The sequence below is a fragment of the Vollenhovia emeryi genome, unplaced genomic scaffold, assembly GCF_000949405.1.
Source record: "Vollenhovia emeryi isolate VEMERY1.0 unplaced genomic scaffold, V.emery_V1.0 DF939160.1, whole genome shotgun sequence".
In the NCBI taxonomy this organism is placed as follows: Eukaryota; Metazoa; Arthropoda; class Insecta; order Hymenoptera; family Formicidae; genus Vollenhovia; species Vollenhovia emeryi.
In genome coordinates, this window is record NW_011967206.1 from 5,517 (window position 1) to 16,194 (window position 10,678).

Here is a 10,678-nt window from a genome sequence, read left to right on the forward strand (position 1 = left end):
GACACATTTTCGTAAATATCTGACTGAATGTTTTGGTACTCTCTTCGAGATAGTTTTGATTTGACTTATATGCTTTCATAGAAGTAATAAAAGCGATATAATACTAAACACCACACGAGAAAATGACAATGCGATTTCAAAAAACGTTTGACATTGTTTCAATATCGATTCGACATCTTTTCAACTATTACTTCTCACTCGGTTAGGCCCACAGTATCTCGCGCGAAAAGCATACACATTCGACAATTTTAAATTATAATTCTTCTGTATTGCCTGCACCACATTTGCACTCGAACAACAGAAAGTATCGATTGTGCACTCATTCAATAATTGCTTATTGCTGGCTTATTGTGAGATAAAAAATTTGAGCTACAATCTCTTTAAAATTACAACGCGTATATATACATTTTTTAATCAATAATAATTATCTACTTTAAAAAAGCTTTCTTTTGATACGTACATCTGTCGTCTCTTTTTTGAAACCTGAGAGAAAGCAATTAAAATCATAAGGAATCGATAATTTTGAAAAATATTTCCTTTCTCAAGTAAGAAAAATATTTTTCTTTAAAGCTATATAAAGCTTGTCTTTCTTTAATAAACTGCAAAAGATGTTGAGAAAGATCTATCATACTTGTTTAAATATGCTATCACATGTGCCTTCTGCTTGCGTAGATCACTACTAGATGTGTCGACAAACATAAAAACTCGAATTGGTTCTATCTTTACAAATAAAGATTCATACGGAGCGAAAAAATTTCGATATAGATCTTCTTAAGTAAAATGTCTGCTCAATCTGAAACCGTCAACACGACGCTGGAGCACACGATTGGAAATGGAACACCGTATTCCGTCGATAGTGATATCGCCATCACTGGCATATCCGGTAATTGTCGATCGCAAATGACCGTATTATCATGAGAACAAAATATCTTGAAAAATAAATATTTTTTTCTTAGGCCGTCTGCCTAGGTCGTCCAATATTGAGGAGTTTAAGGAGAATCTGATGAACAACATGGACATGGTCTCTGATGACGAACAACGATGGTCAGCAGACATCGACGAGTTACTACCCAGATACGCCAAGATTAAGGGTCTCAGTAGCTTCGATGCCTCTTTTTTCGGGGTATCTCCCAAGCTGGCACATGAAATGAACCCACTGGGTCGTATGCTCTTAGAAGTTACGTACGAGGCGATAGTTGACGCTGGTGTTAATCCGTCGACCGTGAGAGGATCGCGTACAGGGGTGTTTGTCGGTGTCTCTTTATCGGAAACAATGAATGCGTTTTCGACGGGAGATATGGATACCAATGGTTCGTATATGGTATAAAAATAATATCGAATATTTCCTCAGCCAATTAGTGTAATGTTTTTCACTTACCATGAGATAAAATATTTGCTGAATCGAACCTTTACGGAGAAATAATTACTAGAAACTTGTGTGTATATCAGTAATTAAATCATCAAAAATTACTGATGCACAATAATTTTCTAGTAATTATTTCGTTGCTCTTTCGCATTGGAAAAATCTTATGTAAAGATCAGACAATGATTTTCATGTTACAGACGTAACGGTAAACGTGCGAAAGATCATTTACATTTCGCTATTCGTCACAAAGATCTGTTATAGTGTAAGAGAAGGCATACGATATCTTCCGACAATAAGAATAATCAGGAGATATCGTATGCCCAAGAAACATGCACCTGCTTTCAGGATACCAACTACTCGGAGGTACGAAATCGATGTTGGCCAACAGAGTCTCCTTTTGTTTCGACTTTAATGGACCTAGTTACATAGTGGACACGGCTTGTTCCTCGTCTATGTACGGTGTGCATCAGGCAGTCACCGCAATGCGCATGGGTGAGTGCGAAGCTGCGGTTGTCGGTGGATTGAATTTCATATCAACACCAACCAGAACGATTCAATTTCAAAAACTGAATGTGCTGGCCGAGGATGGCAAGTGCAAAGTGTTCGACGCTTCGGCTAATGGTTACGCGAGGGCCGAGGCGGTAGTGGCGATATATTTGCAAAAGGCGAAAGACGCGCGTAGACTATACGCCACGGTGGTTCACACGAAAACAAACTCTGACGGGTATAAATCTCAAGGTATCACGTATCCCAGTAGTGAAATGCAGAATCGATTAATGCGCGAGATCTACAGTGAAGCGGGAATTAATCCTGTAGACGTTAGTTACGTAGAGACCCATGGTACCGGTACCAAAGTAGGTGATCCAAAGGAAGTCAATACCATCGTCGAACTGTTCTGTAAAGATAGGAAGATTCCTTTGCTGATTGGCTCGGTCAAATCCAATATGGGTCACGCGGAAGGGGCCAGTGGATTGTGCTCGATCGCCAAAGTGCTCATCGCGATGGAAGCGGGCGTAATCCCGGCGAATTTGCACTTTAAAACTCCGAATCCGAACATCTCTGGCTTAAACGAGGGACGCATTCGAGTGGTCGACAAGGCCACATCGTGGAACGGTGGTCTCGTAGGCGTCAACGCATTCGGTTTCGGCGGTACAAATGCCCACATCCTTCTGCGCAGTAATCCGAAACCAAAATTGTCACCACTATTGAATGCCGAACTGTTGTCCAGATTGGTCACTGTATCAGGTCGAACGGAAGAAGCTGTGCATACTTTGCTAGATAAAGCGAAAGAGAATCGTAAAGACGAAGAATTTCTTTCACTCTTACACATAATACACAATAACGATATCCACGGCCACAAGATTCGCGGTTACGAGATACTTAGCATAGATGGTACGCGTGAAATTGACGAGGTAGCGAGTTATAATGAGAGGCGGCCAATTTGGTTTATATTTTCGGGTATGGGCACACAATGGCCAGGTATGGGTCATCAATTGTTAGCTATTGAAACTTTTCAGTGTAGCTTGCGGCGATGCGCTGACGCATTGAAACCTCACGGTATCGACCTCATGAATATCATCATGAATACCACGGACGAAATGTATGAGAACGTGTTGCATGCCGCTGTGTCTATTACGGCTATGCAAATCGCTCTCATGGACATCTTAACGTTGATAGGCATACATCCGGACGGCATAGTCGGACACTCTCTTGGAGAAGTGAGTTGCGCTTATGCTGACGGCGCATATACGCTGGAACAAACCGTCTTATCGGCTTACTGTAGAGGTAAGGCGATGGTAGACTCCACGGTAGAGCCAGGTGCCATGGCAGCTGTTGGTTTAAGCTGGGAGGTGGTCAGAAATTTGTGCCCGCCAGATATCTTTCCAGCTTGTTACAACTCCGTCAACTCTGTCACTATTGCCGGTCCGATTGATTCTATGCACAAGTTCGTACAACTACTGAAGAATAAAGATATTTTCGTCAGGATGATAAAAAGTTCCGGCATAGCTTTCCACACCAAATATATCGCTTCGACCGGACCTAAGCTACGCGCTTTGCTTGAGAAGATCGTACCGAACACGAAGCAGAGGTCGACCAGATGGATCTCTAGCTCCGTACCCGAGGCGGAATGGAACAGTCCGCTCGCGCAATTTAACTCCGCCGCGTATCATGTGAACAATACTTTGTCCCCTGTGCTTTTCAAGGAGGCGCTCACGCATATACCAGAGAACGCGATAACGATCGAAATCGCGCCGCACTGTTCGCTACAAGCAATCTTACGCGAATCGTTGCCACCAACTGTGACCAATATCAGCCTCCAGAAGCGAAAACATTCAGACAATCTGGCTTTCTTACTGTCTAACTTGGGCAAGCTGTACATGGCCGGTGTGCAACCTGACATTTCCAAATTGTATCCGTCGGTGAGTTTTCCCGTCGGTCGCGGAACACCGATGATCGGGTCCATCATCAGGTGGGATCACTCGGCCGCCTGGAATGTGGCCATTTTCAACCAGACATCAGGTCACTCGGGAGAGTGTATTGTCCAAATAGATCTGTCAAAAGAAACGGACGCATATTTAGCGGGATACCAAATCGACGGACAAATTCTTTTCCCAGCAGCTGGCTATATATTGTTAGTGTGGAAAACTTTGGCGAAACTGCGCGGCGTCGATTTTGAACGATTACCGGTGGTGTTCGAGAACCTGCGGTTTCAGGGAGCCACTATTATGCCTATAGAGGGAACAGTGAAATTCTCGATAAACATCCTCAGGGAAACAGGAGAGTTTGAGATCTGCGAGAGCGGTACGATTGTAGCCAGCGGAAACGTACGCGTAAAAGAGAGTATCGAGAAAGATCAGTCGAAGCTGCCGCCACTTCCAATTTTTCTTACCAGTAAAGAGATTTTACCGTTGAACACCAAAGACATTTACAAGGATCTAAGGATGCGCGGATACGAGTATCGTGATATCTTCCAAGGAATCAAATCTTGCGATAACTACGGCGTTGCCGGCGAGCTTTACTGGTTCAATCAATGGGTTCCGTACGTAGAGAGCATGCTTCAGTTAAATATACTGTCTACCAGCCATAGACTTTTGTATTTACCGTCGCATCTCCAGTACGTCGCGATCAACCCCGTTCTTCATAAACGACTGGTGGAAGAATTACCAGAAGATGGAGGGTTGCCGGCGTATCACTACAAGAATATCGTTAAATCAGGTGGTATTGAGCTTCGAGGAGTGAAATATTCGTTGACACCTCGACGACAGCAGGATTGTGCTAAATACGAGCGATACACTTTCGTACCCTATGAAAATTTCTACAGTCTAGCAGAGGATGTAACGAGAGGAAGAGTGCATGCGTTCACTGTACTTGTACACATCATGTGTGAAAACATAATTGCAAAGAAGTTGAAAATTGTGGAAGTTGCGGGAGAACGGACTGTAGAAGCTCTTTCGGCGCCGCTTATTTTCGACATTTTCCATGACCAATTAAACTCACCTATCGTAAGTATACCGAAGAATTTTAATAAACTATTCGCTCAAAGTGGAATAGTTTTCTATTCGAAATTCTTAGTGCGGTAAGTATACTGTAACAAAAATCCAAAACTCAAACCCTGATATTTGACAAACTGCTATAGCACTGTCCAATCTCAAGAATCTCTCCAACACTCCGTTTTAATAAAGTAAATTGTCACAATGTTTAACATTTGGTACAAGATTTATAAATGAATGATAAGGAAAGAGAAGTCGGTGCCATCGTTATGCTAATGCCATTTGAAACAAAATAATATGACTTATTGAATTTCTCTTTATTTGTTTCTTCTATAATTTTAAAATGTAAAACTCTTGCAAGGTTGTATAATTTTAAAATGTAAACTCTTGCAAGTAAAATAACGAGTACTTCACGATCTTAACCAACAATCATAAATCATACTATTTGTAATCATTACTTTTCTAGATCAAGAATTTTTTAAATTACAAAATTGTTTTATTTGCTTCAGATTAATTTACACATTGTAATATCTGCCAATAATTATGAGCTAAGTTTGAACCAAATGAACGCTAACATAGTAACGCGAGACGTGAATGAGCAACCTCCCGCTCAAGAGGCGCACCTTGTCATAGCAGCGGACGTTCTATCTAATCAATCTTACATCGTCCTCAAAAACTTAGTAGCTGCCTTAAAACCTGGTTGTTTCATTCTTCTGGAAGAGACCGCTCAACAACTAGATTTCAGGACTGCGTTGAAGGACAATGATCTAACATTGGCTGGAAAACAAACCGATATCGTAGGAAAAACTTACTTGTTGCTTAAAAAGCGGCAGAAAAGAAGAGAGCCGATAACAACTCAAATTACAGAGAAAAATCTATCGTGGCTGGAAAGTTTAAAAGCTGCACTGAAGGAATCTGATAGCAAAGATCAAGAAGTGCTCCTTTTATCCCAGGGCGAAGAAACGCTTGGTAAAATTACAAAAAAAGTCATCTCAAACTTTCACATTGTCTTTTTAATCGCCCTATATTGGAAACAGAATAAATATTTTGTCGTTTTGTATTCATAGGCTTGGTCGGACTTATGACTTGCATACGACGCGAGTTAGGCGGCGCCAATGCACGTTATGTCTTCATCCAGGACAAAAACGCCCCCAAGTTTGGCTTATCTGTGCCGTTTTACTTGGAGCAATTGGACAAAGGTTTGATGGCAAACGTCCTGAAAGGAGGACAATGGGGCAGTTATCGACACTTGCCATTGGATCAACAGAGCAATGTTTCTCATCTGTATACGGAGCATGCCTATGTGAACACATTGACAAATGGAGATCTCAGTAGCTTGACATGGATCAAAAGCCCATTATGTTACTACCGTCCTGAAAATTTTCCAAATACGATTCTTTGCAATGTATACTATGCTTCATTGAATTTCAAGTAAGTTTCAATAAGTACTGATCAAATTTAGATAATAAATATAAGATATAAATAAATGTGAATAATAGGGATATCATGTTGGCGAGTGGCAAATTATCGCCGGATGCTGTGCCAAGAAATTTAGCTATAGAAGAATGTACGTTAGGACTTGAATTTTCCGGAAGAGACACTGACGGTCGTCGTGTGATGGGCATAGTTGAAACTCTGGGTTTGGCAACCACAGTAGCCGCGGATCTTGATTTTCTTTGGGAGGTACCAGACCAGTGGACGTTGGAACAGGCAGCAACGATACCTGTCGCTTACGCAACTAGTTACTATGCTCTGTTTATAAGGGGTCGATTGAAAGCGGGTGAAAGCGTGTTAATTCACGCTGGTACAGGCGGCGTTGGTCAAGCAGCAATCGCGATTGCTCTACACGCTGGTTGTACCGTCTTTACTACCGTTGGCACGCTGGAAAAGAGACAATATCTCAAGAAAATCTTCCCGCAATTGAACGACGGACACATCGGCAATTCCCGAGATACGAGTTTTGAAAAGCTAATACATGTCGAGACTCAAGGACGTGGAGTCGATGTTGTGCTAAATTCATTGGCAGAGGAGAAATTACAAGCTGGCATTCGGTGCCTAGCGTTCGGTGGCCGCTTCCTTGAGATCGGTAAATATGATTCGTCCAATGACAGCCGCGTAGGAATGTCAATGTTTTTGAAAAATACTTCTTTCCACGGTATACTGTTGGATGCGCTGTTCAGAGAAAACAATACGGAGAAAAGGGAATTGACAAAACTAGTTTCGGAGGGAATTAAGAATGGCGCGATACGTCCGATCCAATCGACCGTATTTTCGGAGCACCAGCTCGAGCAGAGTTTCAGATTCATGGAGGCGGGTAAGCACATCGGCAAAGTGCTGCTAAAGATCCGTGATGAAGAACCAAAGAAGCGTGTATCACCAACGCGGAAGACAGTAGCCGCGATCTCACGTACTTACATAAATCCGGAGAAATCGTACATCTTGGTGGGCGGTCTCGGTGGATTCGGTTTAGAACTGACCGATTGGATGATCGCCCGCGGTGCCAAAGTCATCGTTCTCGTATCGCGTTCAGGCATTCGCACCGGTTACCAGGCATTGTGCGTTCGTAGGTGGAGCGAAAGCGGCGTGAAAATCGTAGTCTCTACGACGGATGTTACGACATTGTCTGATGCTGAACGTTTAATTCAAGAAAGCAACCGACTGGCTCCGGTAGGCGGTATATTCAATCTGGCAGCTGTATACCGTGATGCTTTGATCGAAGATCTGAAAGAGGTCGATTTTAAAGACGTCATTTTGCCAAAAGTCGATGTTACAAGGAGTTTTGATACAGTATCCAGACAGCTTTGTCGATTGCTAGATTACTTTGTGGTGTTTTCGTGTGCATCATGCAGTTACGGCAATATTGGTCAAAGCAACTACGGCTTCGCAAATTCAGCTATGGAGAGACTAATGGAACAGAGGCAGGCTGATGGTTTACCTGGTCTCGCCATTGAATGGGGTGCCATCGGAGATGTTGGCATGTTCATAGGTAATACATGAAATTTTCTTAGAAGACCACAATCAATAGATCCAAACTTGTTCTAACTTACTCGTTCTTTGAGCTTTGTAAACTCAATTTTGACTAATGTTTAAGTTTGTACCCTTCTAAACACAATTATAATTAAGACAATATTATTGAAGTATTTTAAATTATACGTCTACAAAGTTGGCAAAACGTTCTAGATCTACTGTACGAATACTTTGTACATTTCTTAAATTACATTTTCCCTTACAATTTTGTTATTCCTTCAGAAATGATGGGTGATAACGACACCAAGTTAAACGGTACTCTACCACAACGCATGTCGAGTTGTCTCGCGACGATGGATATATTCCTTCAACAACCGCACCCTGTGCTAACTTCCTTAGTGTTAGCTAAAAAACATAAATCCGATTACGGCATCAAGACTGACCTCATCGTAGCTATTGCTAATATTCTAGGCATTAAAGATATTAATTCAATTAACCCCAACAGTACTTTAGTTCAATTGGGTATGGACTCGTTGATGAGTACAGAGATCAAACAGACACTTGAAAGGAACTATGACATCCTGCTATCTGCCCAAGATATTCGTGTCTTAACCTTCACCAAACTGCAAGAATAATCTTCGACTAGTAGTGAGATAATGAAAGAGTAGCAACCTTTCTCCGTGGACGCGGCCACTACTATAGACTCTAAGGTATCGCTCAACATGTTACTGATGGAGTGGCCGAGCAACGAGGTGCTGCCTAAAAAAAAGCTCGTTTGTTTAAAAACAAAGAATTCCGATGGACCGCCGTTATACTACTTGTATAAATTTTTAATAGTATATATGATAACATTGGATTCTATTAAAATTTTAGTAAATTCTATTAAATCCTATTAAAGACTATTAATATTTAAAAAGACGTACACTTTACCTGTTATTATTTTTCAGATTTATACACAACCCGTAAAAATAGAAAAATTTTCGGGAGCATAGGACGATATTGCTAGGAGGAAGTTCAAGGAAAATTGCAGGTCTCTTGCAAGTGTAATTGCGGAAGAACATGTGTGTTACAGGTGTTATTATATTTCAAAATGGTTACGTAGCACGTATGTAGTAATATTACAAACGTGACAGATTATAATATCGTTGCAATGTACACTCAGAAAGTCAATGAGTGGAGTATCATTGAAAACAGTGAATATTCACTGATTCACAGTTATGCATAAATAGCACTGAATACTTTAGTGCTATACGTATAACTGTCTTCAGTGATAATTCACTGATTGACTTTTAGAGAGTACCTGAAATATTCTATGCTTGACGTGATTAGTAATTGGCACGATTCTTTTGTATATATGTTATTATACCTACTTCAATATTGTAAGTCAAAATTGTGTTTGTAAGCTGTTGTATCATATACATAATAAAAAATAGCTTAGGATAAAATTAAAATATAACTTCTTGGGATGGTATAATTGTACATTATCAGTTATCTTAATAAAAATATATAACTTTTTGTACTTTTAAGGATTTGTCTTAGAAAAAATACAATACGTATACAATACGTATACTTTTCACAAACTTTAAAGAAGTAAATTGGAAAGAAATTATTTCAGAATTTATATACCTGCGCATCAACTGATCTCTTTCAATCTCATCGTCGCGTATATCTACGCACTTTTCTACTACAGTACAATTAATTACTACAGTATAATTAATTTTGCCATAGCTATACCGAAGATAGTTTAAATTTAAAACCATTTCGAGATGTGATACAAAAATATTCTTTTAATTAACATACATCGACTAATCTCTTTCGCGAGGTCGTATCTCGATTTAACACAACTTCCACTATCGACGGAATACGGTGTTCCATTTCCAATCGTGTGCTCCACCGTCGTGTTGACGGTTTCAGATTGAGCAGACATCTTACCTAAGAAGATCTATATCGAAATTTTTTCGCTCCTTATGAATCTTTATTTGTAAAGATAGAACCAATTCGAGTTTTTATGTTTGTCGACACATCTAGTAGTGATCTACACAAGCAGAAGGCACATGTGATAGCATATTTAAACAATTATGATAGATCTTTCTCAACATCTTTTGCAGTTTATTAAAGAAAGACAAGCTTTATATAGCTTTAAAGAAAAATATTTTTCTTACTTGAGAAAGGAAATATTTTTCAAAATTATCGATTCCTTATGATTTTAATTGTTTTCTCTCAGGTTTCAAAAAAGAGACGACAGATGTACATATCAAAAGAAAGCTCTTTTAAAGTAGATAATTATTATTGATTAAAAAATGTATGTATACGCGGTGTAATTTTAAAGAGATTGTAGATCAAGTTTCTTAACTCACAATAAGCCAGCAATAAGCAATTATTGAATGAGTGCACAATCGATACTTTCTGTTGTTCGAGTGCAAATGTGGTGCAGGCAATACAGAAGAATTATAATTTAAAATTGTCGAATGTATGCTTTTCGCGCGAGATACTGTGGGCCTAACCCAGTGAGAAGTAATAGTTGAAAAGATGTCGAATCGATATTGAAACAATGTCAAACGTTTTTTGAAATCGCATTGTCATTTTCTCGTGTGGTGTTTAGTATTATATCGCTTTTATTACTTCTATGAAAGCATATAAGTCAAATCGAAACTATCTCGAAGAGAGTACCAAAACATTCAGTCAGATATTTACGAAAATGTGTCTTAAATGTGCCGTTTCGAACTCTCCCAATAAGCACAGTTATCGCCCACATAGTACAGAAGTTTTCAGTTATATTTTAGGAACGTTGCAACAATGCAGAAACATTTACGAAAACATTCAGTTATAATATTTCCCCGAAATAATTCAGCAA

At 39.8% G+C, this 10,678-nt stretch overlaps 1 pseudogene; it reads left to right on the forward strand.

Moving 5' to 3' along the window:
• Positions 1–9,275, forward strand: part of LOC105564673 — a 10,436-nt pseudogene extending 1,161 nt beyond the window's left edge.
• Positions 9,276–10,678: the final 1,403 nt, after the last annotated feature.